Source organism: Dermacentor andersoni, chromosome 3 (assembly GCF_023375885.2).
Source record: "Dermacentor andersoni chromosome 3, qqDerAnde1_hic_scaffold, whole genome shotgun sequence".
Classification (NCBI taxonomy): domain Eukaryota; kingdom Metazoa; phylum Arthropoda; class Arachnida; order Ixodida; family Ixodidae; genus Dermacentor; species Dermacentor andersoni.
Window position 1 is genome coordinate 208,223,010 of NC_092816.1, and position 15,671 is coordinate 208,238,680.

The 15,671-nt window shown below is 50.0% G+C and overlaps 1 protein-coding gene across 2 annotated transcripts in view; it reads right to left on the reverse strand.

The window, feature by feature from the left end:
- The window catches only part of LOC129383050 (venom metalloproteinase antarease-like TtrivMP_A), a 179,515-nt gene that overhangs the window by 128,104 nt on the left and 35,740 nt on the right, over positions 1-15,671 (reverse strand). The window lies entirely within an intron of this gene.

Sequence of the window (15,671 nt, forward strand, 5' to 3'; positions counted from 1 at the left end):
AGCAGTCGGGCTACGGGCCCGAGCTCTCTGCCCGGCCAGAACGCCGCCGCCGTCCACTCCTGCCACCCAGCCGCCAGCGTTACCTCGCCTCGCCAGAGCTGGCGCGCTCCCGGCGCCCGGTCGGTCAACCTACGCCGCGACCTTTGGTGAGACCGGCGCCACTCCTTCTGCCAGCTTGTCGCCGCGTTGCCGCGTCGAGACTGCGACGCGTCCCCGCCCTCGTGGAAAGCCCGGACTCGCGCCCTCGTTAAAGTCCTAAGTGTGTTCTTTACCGCAATGTTTTCTTGAATGTTTATTTTATGCATGCTTTCTGTTTCGTTCTATTTGCTTTATGCCTTTTTATTTTTGATTAAAAGTCTTTGTGTGTGTGTTCAAACCAACGGCTTTGTCCTCAATTGGGTTCTCGGAGGCTCCGCCTAAGAGAACCAACCGAACATTTGAGAACACGAACCTTTTGCCCCCATAAGTGGGTCGGCACAGTCAGCAACCATGCGAGAGTGGCTACAGTTCTTTTGCATTGACGCCTCTTCTTCCGTTAACCTTGGAGATGCCTAAAATGCTAGCCAGCATTACAGAAATAGTTTGATGGCTGGGAATATAGAATGATGCGTCCAGCTACGTTTTGTGGAGAACCGGATGGTCATTAAAATGCACCATCTCTTCCCACGTAGCGGATTACTCCACCTGACAGTGCTTTTGACGGCGCATCACTTCCTCATTGGGCCCAATTTCCTGCACGCGGCGCAGCAACAAGTTCCTCTTCGTTGCTACCGACTGCTTGCGAAAGTGAACGGAACTATGTGCCGGGCCCTACGACTCCCTATGTTCTGGCGTTCATGGACGAGTGCGTCTTTTTTCGACATGGCACGCCAATATTACTGATCACCGACCTCGACACGGTTTAATTTCGCACACACTTAGGAACCAACTGATCGACTATGAGATTCGGCGTTAAGCAGCCTCCGATCAGAACCCACAGACATGTAGAGCCATCGACATCGACGCGATCGCCTCAGAAAAGAAGACGAGATCAGGCGATGCCACAAGCGGCGCGGGAGCTGTATTGGCAGGGAACCGAAGAAATAAGACACAAGTTGAGTTTGAGCTCCGGTGCTGGAATAACGTCTCACTCTCTCAGGTGCTCTACAATTGGCGACTGTGGACGTCTACAGACACGCGAAGCTTGTGCTTGGTAATAACGTGCCACACAAAAAGGACTTGGAGCCATGTCGAACACCGATAACGAGCCCCAGCAAGCCTCGACCGATCCGAAAGCCATTGCGCCCGCTTCAACAGCTTAGGTTGTGTCGAACCTAATCCACCTGCCAGAATATTGGGAGCGAAACCCCACGGCGTGGTTTGTCCAAGTAGAGGCCCGTTTCGAACTATCGCGGATAACGCCACAGACCCGCAAATACCTCCTTGTGGTCGATGCGCTTGCAGCGGCCATCGTCGACCACAATGCCGACCTTCTCCTTTCGTTCGCGCACACGCTACTAGGCCACTATACTGGATAGTACAGCCACGCCGGAAAGCTCAAGAACACAACATATACTATCATTCGAACAGCTGGGCAAAGAACGTCTAAGCCAATTCCAAGCTAAGCCAAGCATCGTACACTGCGCATTCTTCACCTCCAAACCTGCCAGAGACGGCATCGACAACATTCCCCGTCGCTGTGCTGTGCGATAGACTGGACGGGCTCCTGATTGCGTCCACTCGTAGGAACGTTTCTCCTCGTTCCCGTCGTCATTGCCGATCTCCACCTCGTAAACGCGGTCCATCCAGTGAGCGCCAGTGCTACAGCGGAGCAGACCACCCAGCCATCAGCTCGCATCGCTGCCGTTTGGGTGCGGAAACACGTCGCTGCCTTCTTCCTTGCACTTGGCTGGGAAATCGTCTGGCTGACCGCTTACGGCGACGAGCGGTCACAGACCCACCCTCATGTCGCCTCTTGTACGTCATCGTTAAAGTCACTGGGCTGCGCTTCCTAATCGGCACAGGTGCACAAGTCAGCATTCTACTTGATACACGAGCGGATCGCACAGCTGCTCCCAATCCGTACTTGCAAGCCATGAATGGAACTCGAATTTGGGCATTTCACCAACGCTCGCTCACACTTAACCTGGGCCAGCGAAGAGCGTTCCGATGGTTGTTCATGGTTGCCGACATCAGTTCTGCCATTATCGGTGCTGATTTTCTGACCAACCACGGCCTTATTACAGATATCAAACGACCCTATCTCCTGGACGCGACAACCTATCTCATTGTAGAAGGCATTGCAGCGCCGAAAACCACAGATTTAGCGCTCTTTTGTGCTGCGGTTTCCAGTGGACCCATTGCGGCTTTGTTACGAGAATTTCTCGACATCACCTTGCCGCCCCACTGAAAAAACCCCGTCTGCCACGACATGCGACACCACATCATTGCTTCCGGACCTTCTGCATTCTTGCGGCCAACGACTTGCTCTGTGCTCTGAACAAGCTGAAAGGTGCACTTCAAGAGTTCGAGCACGTGTTCGAATTAGGCATTATTCGGCCGTCCGCCAGTAACTATGCAGCTGCACTCCACATGGTGATTAAGAAATCGGGTGACTGGAGGACATTGGGAGATTAAAGATGCCTCAATACTAAGACTATTCCGGATGGGTACCCTTTGCCAAGCATACAAGATTTCAGCATCGCTCTGCACGGCGCCAAGATGTTTTAGAATACTGATCTTGTCTGCGTCTACCACCAAATTCTGTCGCTGAGCAAGACATACATAAGAGAACCATCTCAATGCCATTCGGACTCTTCGAATTTATGCGAATGCCGCTTGGTCTCTGGAACGCCGCCCAATCATTGCAACGTTTTATTGACACGGTAACGCGTCGGCTACCTTTCGTCTTCACCTACGTCGACGACTTGTTGGTGGGGAGCAAATCCGCTGAAGAGCATTTACAACATCTACGACTTTTGCTCGAGCGACTATCTGAACATGGCATCGTCATCAACGTCTCCAAAAGCGATCATTATCAATAACTTGGAGTTGCTAGGACATCGCCTCGATGCCAGTGGCATTCGCCCGCTTTCATCAAAAATCGAAGCAGTAGAGAACTTCCCCAAGCCGGCAACGATCACAAAGCTACGACAGTTCATCGGCATGGCTAATTCTTACCCCTGATTTATCAGGAACTGTGCTGTTATAGTAGCGCCTCCGGATCACCACCTTACCAACAAAAACAAGGTGTCCTTGCTGCATCGGGACGCCACCGCTGATGACGCCTTCGTCGAGATCAAGGGCGCACTCGCAAACGCCTCACTTCTAGCACATCCTAAACCAACGGCATCACTGGCCCTCATAACGGACACGTCGAGCACAGCCACGGGAGCGATTTTTTAGCAGCACATTGATAATCATAGCAAGCACTACCCTTTTTCTCCAAGAAACTCACTCCAACCCAAGCTCGCTACAGCAGTTTCAGTCGAGAGTTGCTTGAAATTTACCTCACCATCCGTCACTTTTGCCATATCGTCGATGATCGACCCTTTGTCGCCTTCACAGATATCAAGCCCTTGACGTAAGCGCTTTGCAGAGAGTCTGCAACAATATTCTGATTTAGATAGAGAGAGAAAAAAAAACTGAACTCAGGAACTTCACGAAAAATATTATGAAGCACGTGATGCTACAGATTAACGTACCAGAATATGTACCACAGGGAAAAGCAAACGCAACTGACGGGCCACTGAGTTGTCCACACCCACACGCGGTCGCCTAGTGAGTACTTGACGTTCCGTTGGGTCCGGTTGCAACGGCAAGCGTCAGTATTCTGCTAAGGGCGGATGAGATTCCGAGCAAGCTGGCGAGCTTCCTCGGCTTTCTCAATGACCTCTTCAGCGGTGACATTCCTCGTTGCTCCGTGATCTACGGGAAGCATGGTGCTAAGGGGATTGTAACGCCACATCCGTAAACGAGCTCGAATGGTGTAAACTCGGTGGTCTCCTGCAGTATTGTAAGCAAACGTCACGCATGGCAAAATTTCATCCTATGTTTTGTGTTCCACATCAATGTGCATGGAGAGCATGTCTGCCAATGTTGTTTAGGCGCTCTGTTAAACCGTTAGTTTGGGGATGATAGGCTGTGGTGTTTAGGCCGTCAGTGTGCGTCAGCGGGACGACTTGTTGCAACAACTCCGCTGTAAACAGTGCACCGCGGTCAGCAATGAGTACTGCGGGTGCACCGTGACGAAGCACAATGTTCTGGACGAAGAAGCTGGCAACTTGAGCAGCAGTTCCCCGCGGCACAGCTTTCGTTTCCACATAGCGAGTTAAATAGTAATTTGCCAGGATTATCCAATTGTTTTGCACGGATGTCGTGGCGAACGGACCAAGAAAGTCTATTTCCACTTGCGGGAACGGCACTGGAGGCGGATCCAAAGGCTCAAGGAGTCTGGCAGGCTTGACGGGTGGGATTTTACGCCTCTGACAATCACGGAATGTTCTCACATAGCGCTGAACCGACGGAAATAGGAGTGGCCAATAACATTTATGCCGTATGCGCGCTAATGTCCTCGCGAAGCCTAAGGGGCCGGCACAGAGATCGTCGTGACACGCCTGTAAAACTACCTCGCGCAGCGCCATCGGAAGAACGAGAAGGAACGTTTCCTGGCTGTTCTCGAATACTCTCTTCTACAGGGCATCGTTACCCAGTCAGTACGACGTCAATCTTCTTGAAAGTGGGCATGGGACAACCTCAGCTCCCTCGAGATATTGGATGACTGGAAGCAGCTCAGAGTATGCACGTTGATAGCCAAACGCACCACCTCGACCACACCTAGAAACGGCAAATCGAGCTGCAAGTCGGATGATGTCAAGAGAATAGGAGAACGTGACAAGCAGTGAGCGTCGCTATGCTTATGGCCGGATCTGTAGGCAACAGTTATGTCGTATTTTTGGAGGCGAAGGCTTCAACCTGACGGGTCTCGTAGATTAGCAAGCCAGCAGAGCGAGTCGTCACCACTGACCACTCAAAATGGCCGGCCGTCTAGGTAGGGTCGAAACTTGCTGATGGCCCACACGACTGCTAAACATTCTTTTTCAGTGCTTGAATAACTAAGCCCTCCTTTTGTGAGACTACGGCTCACGTACGAAATTACACGTTCTGCCCCTTCTTGTCATTGAACGAGAATGGCTCCGAGACTTACGCCTATGCCCTACGAGTCTTACGCTTGCGCCTGTGTGAATTTCAGTTGCCGCGGTGTCATCAAAATACGCCATCACTGGAGCGGATTGAAGGCGTTTGCCTTGCGCAATTCGGTGAATGCCTGCTCTTGGTCTTCCGTCCACGCAAAGGGCACATCTTGTCGCGTCACCTTCGTGAGAGGTTCAGCAATTTTTGAGAATCCTTCAACGAAACGAGAGTAGTAAACGCAGAGGCCCAGGAACCGCTGAACGGCCTTCTTGTCTTTAGGATGAGGAAACTCGGCAACGGCAGCGAGCTTTTCTGAGCCAGGGCGTACACCCTAAGAGCTTGCCACATGGCCTAGAAACTTGAGTTTCCGGAAGCCAAAGTAACATTTTTTCAGGCTTGATGATGAGGTTTGCCTTGCGTATTGCGGTAAGGACGATTCGTAGCCGGATGAGATGTTCGTCGAACGTGCTGGAAAACACAACAACGTCGTCTAGATACACTAGGCACGTCTGCCACTTTAGTCCAACGAGAACAGTGTCCATCATTCGTCGAAACGTAGTCGGAGCGGAACAGCGACCGAAAGGCAGGACTTTGAATTTGTATCGCCCGTCGGGAATCGCGAAGGCGCTTTTTTCACGGTCACGCTCGTCCACTTCGATTTGCCAGTACCCTGATTTTAGGTCTAACGAAGTGAAGAGCTGAGCATGACGCAGACGGTCCAAAGCGTCATCGATCCGTGGCAGGAGATAAACGTCGCGTTTGGTGACTCAGTTAAGCCATCTGCAGTCAACGCAGACGCGGAGTGTGTTGTCTTTCTTTTTTTATTAGTACGACAGGCAATGCCCACGGACTTGTCGACGGCTGGATAACGTCATCATTTAGCATTCCTTTAACTTGACGCTTAATCGCCTCCCGCTGTATAGGTGACACGCGGTACGGATGCTGACGAACATGCCGCACCGACTCCTCTATAACTACCCGGCGTTGCGTAATGGTGGACCACTGGGCTTTAGGGTTCGTGGAAAAACAGCCAGAGAATTTTGTCACTAGGGCCGGCAGCTGATCCTTCTGTACATCTGCTAAGTCATGTGGACGCGGGTACTCAGGCTGGCGTGAGTTGTTGTATGCGGTAAAGTCACTTGTAACATGCCGACGTCGGAGAAGTCAGCAACGTCGTTTAGGAACGCTACAGCTGCACCTTGAGGGACGTGCTGATACTTATTGTTGAAGTTGGTGAACAAAACTTGCGAGCACTTATTCTGTAATCGAACAAGACCCCGGGCGATGCAGATGTGTCTTCCGAGCAGCAGTGGGATATTTGCCTCGGCAATACCCTCATAGCCGTCGAATGCGTCGCAGGTTACGAGGGTCAATGCCCTGCTCCTCAGGGCGTTGACATAAGTGTTTTCAGAGGTGCTCCCTGCTATGGCCTGCGCCGTTGGGAACGTTGCCCGCGACTTTTATAAGTTAATCACGGCTTCATTAGCATGAAGAAAGTCCTTTACCAGAATTAGGTCCCTCGAACAACTTGGGAGGATAGCAAAATCTCCGAGGTACGTAAACCCCTGAATGCTTACTCACGCTGTGCATTTTCCTACGGGGGTTAGCAGATGGCCACCTGCATTGTGAATCTGCGACCCAGTGCACTCGGTAGAAACTTTCTTCATATTTGCAGGCAAGGTCCATGCTCATAACTGAGGTGTCCGCTCCTGTGTCGATTAAGGCCGTTATTTCTTCGTCGTCTACGGTGACGGGAATGTTCGATGTTACTTCCTCTGATACGGCATTTGATTGTGTCTGTACGTCTGCGTCGTTCTGTTTACGTCATTGTCGTCGTAGTGGAGGATCTTCCGTACAGTCAACGTCAGCGGCTTCACCTCCAGAGGTCGCTAAACTCAGTTTTCCCGACCCGCCGGGCTAGGCGAGCGGCGTCTGAAAGTGCCACGAAAGAAGGCTGTGCTTGGGCATGGGAACCTGTACCGAGCAGGAGACGATGAACGGGGCTCATGCCATCTCTGATCAACATTGCGATGATTTGCAACGAAACCTCTGTTTCTGGCGGCCGCTGACCAGGTCGTGGACAAGGTGCATTCGGCGAAAATCCACGCAGCCCCTTATAACGATAAGGACACATTCTGTAGTTGTTCCTGGCTTCGCCACAATGACAACAAAGGTGCTTGTTGTCTGTGGTGCGCCAGACGTCGTTCTTCCTAGTTCTTTCTTCGGTGATGTGCGGTGGGCTGCGGGGCCTGAAGCTTACGTCCATTTATTGAGCGGGGTGTACCTGCTGTGCGCACTCGAGGGTGGTGGACGGCGTAATGCTTCAGTGTAACTCCTTTCAGCGCGTGGTCCCTGCTGTGGCGCCTCGTACTGTCCAGGAACGTGGACGGCAGGTCGGACCTCGGTCAGCACCATTTCCGCAATGGAAAGTTGTCCACTAGGGGAAGCGGTCGTCTGCATCTTCTGCAGTTCCTCCTTGATGACGGCCCTGGCGAGTTCTTGCAAGGCGCCGATGTCGTTACCAAGGGAAATAGCAGAGAACTCCCTTGAAATCATGGCGTCGCGCTTGTATTGCCTGGCCCGCTGTTGAAGGGCCTTTGCCATGGTAGTGACTTCGTCATTGAACTCTTCAAATGTCGTCGGCGGGTTTCGAATGAGGCCAGCAAAGATTTCCAGTCTGACGCCGCGCATTAGGTGGCACAAATTCTTTGTTTTAGTCAAAGAAAGGTCCGCACGTCTGAAGAGCCGATTCATGTCTTCTACGTACGCTGTCACTCGCTCATTCGGGCCTTCAATTCTCGCCTCCATTGCTAATACCACCCTGTTCTTCCCGTCCGCCCTGGCGAAGGCATTGAGGAACTGCCGATGAAATTCTTCCCATGGCGTCAATGTCGCCTCGTGGTTCTCAAGCCATGTTTTCGCGGAATCTTGAAGAGCGAAGAACACGTAGCGTAGCTTACGCTCGAAGGTCCAGTCGTTGAGGTTGGAACGCGGTCAAAATGGTGAGGCCAGTCGTCAGCGTCCTCTGAAGCGCTTCCGAGGAACGGATTCGGCGTCCGGGTGTGATTGACGACCACGTCCGATGCTGTAATAGTGGCAGGAGGTGGTTGGTTCCTCATTCTAGTTCGTTCGTGTAGCAGACCGTGCTGTGGCTGGAGTCCCTGGAGACGTCGGCGGGTACGTATGTGCACAGGGGTAAGCTCGGGCGAATTACCCGCCGGGCTTAGGTCTGGGGTATGCTCCGGAGACCTTAACATCTACCGTACCAAGCACCTCCACTAGAGATGTCACCCAGCTAGTACACGCTAAAATAGTTCACCACCGACAGATTGGCAGAAAAAGTGTGGCTTTAGCAATGGATGATTCTCGGAGAGCGCGCCCGTAACCACGAACTTCCTCGTTATCGCCTCAAGGGGCCAGTATCATCACGTGCCAACCTGTTTCACTGGAATATACGCCACGCGAACTCTGCCATCTCTTGTCTATATCGGAATTCTTCACCGACATCCGACACGTCAGCGGCGACCAGAACGTACTCGCTGATACCCTGAGCCGTGTGAACCCGGTCACGCCATCTACACGTCTTGCGCCATTCGATGTGCAGGCACTAGCCTCCAATTATCTTAATGATCCTGAGCTCCTTCAACCGCGCTGATCCAAAACGGCGCTGCGGTTGGACGATCTCCTGCTTGATGGTTTCACACTCGTCTGCAATACTCCTACGGGCACACCGAGACCATTTGTCCCCAGCACGTTATGCAAGCAGTTTTTCGACACACAGCCCCAGCTCGCTCACGCCGGTGTTCGTGCCACACAACCCATTATCTCATTGCGCTACGTATGGCCCCGGATGAACGCTGATGTACGTTGCTGGGATCGTGCGTGTGCACCCTGCCAATGGGAAAAAGTTCATGGTTATCCCGTTACGCCAGTTTCTCAAACATGATCTCCGTTCCGATGCTGTCCACATTGTCATCGTTGGGCCACTACCACCGTGTCAGAGATTTCGCTACCTGCTCACCTCTATCGACAGGTTTACCCGTTGGCCAGAAGTAACGTCGCTTCAGGACAGCTCAGCTGCAATGGTCGCGGTAGGTTTGGTCACAACGCGGTTTGTCCACATCGGATGCCCTACCAAAAATTGCTACTGACAAAAGGCAGCAATTCGAGTCCGCTCTCTTTCAAGAACTCCTGCGCATGCTTCGCACGAATCATCTGCGCACGGCCGCCTACCATCCCCAAACCAATGGTCTCGTCGAACGCTTCCAATGACATCTCAAGTTAGCGCTCATAGTTCATGGCACGCCATCGCAATGGTTTAAACGTCTACTACTGGTTCTTCTGGGTGCGCCTTGAAGTCGGACATTGTGTGCTCGATCGCGGAGCTCGTCTACGGTGCTCCGCGCCATACGCCTAAGGACTTCTTTTCACCACGACCACCTTCGGCTGCTCTGTATACTCAAGAATATGTGCACCTTCTTCCCGACCTCTTCCGGTATCTAAGACCACGTCTGACGTGTCCAGTTTTAGCACGCACAGCTCGCGTTTCAACTGATCTTGCCAAGGTAACCCTCGTATTCGTGCGCCATGGACCCGTTTGGCCGCCAACACTACCTCGGACCCTTTCCCGTACTTTAGAGACGCCAGTTCACATACATCGTGGATATTCACGGCAAACCTGACGCCATCGCAGTGGACCGGCTGAAGCCAACCTACTGCGAGATGACTCCCACAGTCGCGTCCCCTAATTTAGCCCCGGAAGTCCATTCCGGTGGGTGCTGAGGCTACTTCAGTCCGCCGAGTTTCTTTGACATGCTGATATCGTTCGAAGGTCATGCGCCTCTCTAGAGGGGGAGCTATGCAGCGCCGACGGCATTAATGCGATCCCCCTAAGAAAGAAGACGAGGTCAGGCGATTCCACGAGTGACGCGGGAGCTAAGTTGGCTGGGAAATGAAGAAATAAAAGATCAGCTGAATTTGAGCTCCGGTGCTAGAATAACGTCTCGTTGTCGCTCTCTCATGTGGTCTACAGGCAAAGCGGTAGGCAGACAGAGTGAACCGTACCATAATAGGCATATTGTCATTCTACGTAACTCCCAATCATGACGATTGGAATGAATGCGTCGCCCCACTTGTGTTCACGCTCAGCAAGTCCCAGCACTGAAGTCGCCTCTAAACTGATAAACAGGAGGACTCAGAGGCTTCTAGGAGGAGGCTTCCTTGGCCTCAACACATCAGTGTACCGACGACTTTCTGGTACAAACACCGTGAAGCTTCATAAAGCTCACCTCGAAACAGAGCTGGCAGTAACCAGCATGGGAAAACTACGTTAGTCCTCGGAAAAAAGCATCTTTTAGTCAGTCTTTAAAGAGAACCTAGTGCTGGTTCGGCAAGTCCAGTGTATATCCCGTGTGAGGACTTGTTGCTTCGGTCTGCTGGGCTCTTTCATATAGTCAGTACTGTTCGCATTGTCGCCTTTCATCTAACAGCAACCCTGAACTACACACCGAGAGGCAGAACCTAATTTTCTACTTCATACACCATGAAGGAGGGGGTGGCAAATGTGGCTGATTAGGTATTGTATCTAAGAAGATAACGAAGAGGCCCGCGCATAACGATCAGAAAGAGGAAAGAGAGATACCGGAGAGCTATGTCGGTGTTGTCCTCCAAAACAAGCCTGTGTACCTGTGATACGTCACGCCGCGGTAATGATTTCGAAGTTACGGTTTGACATAGCATTACAGCTCACGAATTTTGCGGCGATTGCTACATTTAACGTATGAAAATGCCTAAGACAATGTAGTTGTGCTAAACACCGCACACCAGTATCTTTCATTGCGGTGCACGAAAGAAAATAAAGCTTACGTAATTCTCACGAGTAGAAATGACTGAGAACTAAACATATTGTTATGTGAATAATGAAATAGATGGAAGTCCTCTAACACAACGTAACCAAATTCAGTACCTTCGTGTCGCTACACATTCTCATCTGACGAGGAATGCACACGTTAACAATGTCGGTTAAAGAGCCGAAGAGAAACTGACTTCAATAAAACAAGGCAAATCTCGCTTACATGAAAGCGAAGGGAATTGCGCATCTAATGCGTGTGCCTTATTTGCAACGAATGTGAGCTTCATATGAGATTCTTGCAAAAAAATTGTGGAAGAAAGCGTCAAAGATGTTCCTCAATTTCAGCATTAGCTTTGTTGTGTGATTTTCCGCATATATCACAGGGAGAGAGAGGAGGGAAGGAAAGAAGGAAATTGCGGCGAGTTCGCTGACGCGTGTGGTCTTACAGAAATTGCATTAAAAGTCACAGATGGTCGCACAAACCCGTCGTCCTTAAGAAACACAAAAGCGCCTTCACCACTTTATGGGCCGACGGGCGATGGGGGCGGTGTTCCAGCAGCACTTGCACAGAAAGTGGCCGATTGTCCAGTTTTTGGAAAGCTTTGACAAGTTCTTGTCTCTCTGGGGCATATCTTGGACAGTGGCACAACAGGTGGTCGATGTTTTCTTCGGTGCCACAGACCTGGCATGCTGCGCTGTCAGTCATTCCAATTAATGTAGAGTATGCCTTTGTGAAGGCCACTCCTAACCAAAGGCGGCAGAGAAGCGCAGCTTCACGTCGAGGTCGGAGTTGCAGGGAGGGGTTTAGTCGATGCAGTCGCGTAAGTCGTAAGTTTGGCGAGTTCCACTCGGTCACTGTGAGACTGCGTGCCAGGTGTCTAAGCTGCCTTGCAGCATCAGTCCTCGAAAGCGGGATTGGAACGCTGTGCTCTTCTTGATGTTCTTTGTTTTCCCCTTTCCCATTTCCCCGGTGTAGGGTAGCCAACCGGACGTTATTCTGGTTAACCTCCCTGCCTTCCACGTTTCTCTTCCCTCCTCCTCCGCATATATCAATGCTACCCGTGAATCACGACGCCTAATGGGCATGCCAGCGGACCCAAGCTGCGATAAGCTCAATGGAAAGAATATCAAAAGATACTACAACGCAGTATATTGCCGCGTCACTATCTAAGCCGAACGACGTTCGAGACAAGGACGACGACCCTAAGTGCGCGAGCGAATTTCAAGAGAAGCCTGAACTTAGCCCTTGTTCAAGTTGTTTCAAATAAACATATCTCTCCTCTCTCGACTACATTGAGCCGTGACAATATCTTCTGTAATGACTTCGCAGTAGTTGAAACTCCGTACCAGGTCCCAATGTCCTAAGTATCTGGACTGCAACTCCGTAGCAATCGAGCGGTCGTGCTCGACGTGGCGGCGCTTGTGGCAGTTGGGGTGTTATTGATTTAATATATTTTGGGTTACGCACCCTTGTGTCCCTTTTGTGCGTGTATTAGGGAGATGGACTTAGACATAGCGCATGCCAATCTCAGGTACGCAATGTCGATGTGGTCTGTTCGGGAATGTAGCCTGTGGCACGAGCCCATTGACCGAACCTGTCTATTAGGTCAGACATCAGCCAGCAGCAAGCTGTCTGTCAGGCCTATCCCGTGGCCCTAGTCTTCTGCTCAGCAAGACGGTAACCAGCACATGCCTAGCTGTTCAATTGACTCTCCTATCATAAACGGCCAAAACCATACAAGCCGCAAAGTGTGGGATGAGTAAATGAAAGCTATCATTCTAAAACTCCACAATATTTTCAACGTTCAATGAATACCGGTTGGCTTGTTATCGTCAAATCTGAATCCACAGATTCCGTTGCAAATAGTTTAGCTCAACTTACACTTCTTGTGGGGTCAAAGCAGAGGCGATTCTTATATCGCTATTTGTGTTTAACCTTGCACAGTGCTTTCTTCAATTTACAAGCTTCAGTGCACCTAAAAAGGCCTTCATCTCGCATTGTAAAAAAGCTTTCGGTAAGAGCAATTTACACTATGCCATCGCGAAATATTTTGTTGAGGTATTCACTTTTGAATGAATCAATTCTGGAGTTGTATGTGCCTAAACCACTATTTGAATATGAAACACGCCGGATCGGGGAACTCTAGATTATTGATGATCACCAGGAGATCTTTAACATACCCCTGTTACACGGGACGGCGGCGATTTTGCATTTCGCCCCCATTTAATTGTGGCCGCCCAGGCCGGGATTTAATTGCGCGACGTCGTGCTTTGCAGCACGATACGATGCCCCTAATCCTCCAGGTGGGTATATTTATTTTCCTCACCAACGATAGATGACTGGAATTTTAATGCGAATAGCATTATTTTCCGTCTTCAGCCATTTTTCTATCTATCTATCTATCTATCTATCTATCTATCTATCTATCTATCTATCTATCTATCTATCTATCTATCTATCTATCTATCTATCTATCTATCTATCTATCTATCTATCTATCTATCTATCTATCTATCTATCTATCTATCTATCTATCTATCTATCTGTCTGTCTGTCTGTCTGTCTGTCTGTCTGTCTGTCTGTCTGTCTGTCTGTCTGTCTGTCTGTCTGTCTGTCTGTCTGTCTGTCTATCTATCTATCTATCTATCTATCTATCTATCTATCTATCTATCTATCTATCTATCTATCTATCTATCTATTGCATAGGCTTTTACGCTTACCCGGTGGTGCAGGTTGCCTACCTACTGGCTCACTAGGTATGTGCTCCTAGTAGCGATGCCATCGTGATCCTTCCATTGGAGTTATTCCAGCTTCGTGATCTTTCTGTCGTCATACCGCCTGCCATCCCGAACCAGTGGCCCAATTTGCCGAATAGTTTGGTTCATTAGGTATGGGCTTGTGGCGGTGATGCCGTCGTGGTGGTTGCATCGCCCTCATTCCAGCTTTGTCATTCGAGACAGGCCATGCCGTCGTCCTGACGCCATCGTTGTCACGCAGTCATCTATTCGTTGTCACACCGCCATAGCGATGCCGTTGTGGTCATTTAATCTTCGTTATTCAAGCATCGTGATCTGACTCTCACCGTGCTGTCGTCGTCGCGCCTTCTGTTCCGATCAAGTGGTTGAAATAATGTAATAGCTTGTGCTACTACGTATGTGTTCGCTTCGTGATGCCGTCATGGTCGCTGCATGACCGTCATTCCAGCTTTCTCAGTGGGCTTCGTCATGCCATCGTCATCACGCCATTGCCGTCAAACATTCACCGTTATGCCGTCATAATTAAGCTGTCATATCGTCATTGTCATCACTGCAGCTACGTCATTATGTTGTCGTCATGCCGTCGTCATCACATCAATCACACCGATCAACGTCAATATAGTTCGTTATTATATTCTATTCACACTGTCAACCTTCAATCGTCTTTATTCGGGCCTTGTCATGCAGTTATCATCAGAAAGTCGTTATCAAGCCTCCATTGCCAGAACGTCGTCATAATGCCATCCTGGTCATGCCATAACCGTCGCTCCAGCTTCTTCATCTCCCCCTCGTCATGCCGTCGTCCTCACGCCATCGTCGTTTACAGATTTGACGATACAGTTATCATACTGTCATTGCCATCATACACTCATCCTCATCCTACGATTTTCATGCAATTGTCAAACCATCGCCCTTACCGCATTGTCGTCGAACATTTGCCGTCATGCATTGGTTGAAGTGCCGTCGCGATTGTTCTATCGTCATCATTGTAAATTTGACATCCGACCTGCGTGATTTTGTCATCGTCATGCCGTTGTCATGACATTGTCATCTTACTGTGGTCGTCATACCACCTTTATTGATCCACCGACGTCATTCCGCGTTCATCATTCTATCGTAATCATGCTGTCATAATTCAAACATGATTATGGCACCGTTGTTATGCCATCGTCGTCATTGCGTGGTCGTCATACAGATGCTATGATACATCCGTTGTCACACTGTCGTTGACAGCTAAACAATTGACATCTTAATGTCGTCATGGCGCCCTCGTTTTACCCCTTTGTCGTTCCATCGATGCCGTTATTTCAGCCCCATTCCATTCTCAGTGCGTTGGAGTCATAGAGTTGTCCTCATGTCTGAGTGCTCGTGGGCAATCTTGGGAAGAGATTCTCATAGCAAATTGGGACAGCAACATCGAAGTATGAAGTATGTAGCCGAAGCGACGAAAGACTAAGAGTTACCACCACATGTGTTAAAGAAACGTGACTTCAATAATATGGCATAGCACTACAATGCTCGATTGCTATTCGCATTACCCTTGGTAGTCATCATGAGATGAGCTCTGTCATAATTCTTTTTACTCTTTTACTTTACTCTTCTACAGTTATCGCATCAGCCTATCCAAGTTGAATGTTATCGATTGCGTCATTTTGTTTTCTAACAAGAAAAGCAGCGCGACCAACCAGGTGAACGTCAATAGACGTGGGCACGAACATGAATGAGTGCCGGGGAAGGTGAGCCATTGCTACCAGCTTAGCGCCTACGAATGTGAGTCACCGTGAGTATGATTGAGTGCTTATCCTTAAAAAAGAATATCATGAAAGAAATAACTATTGGTGAGCGATTACGTGTGAGTGCAAAGTTCACATAAGCTGCAACAACCCTTAAT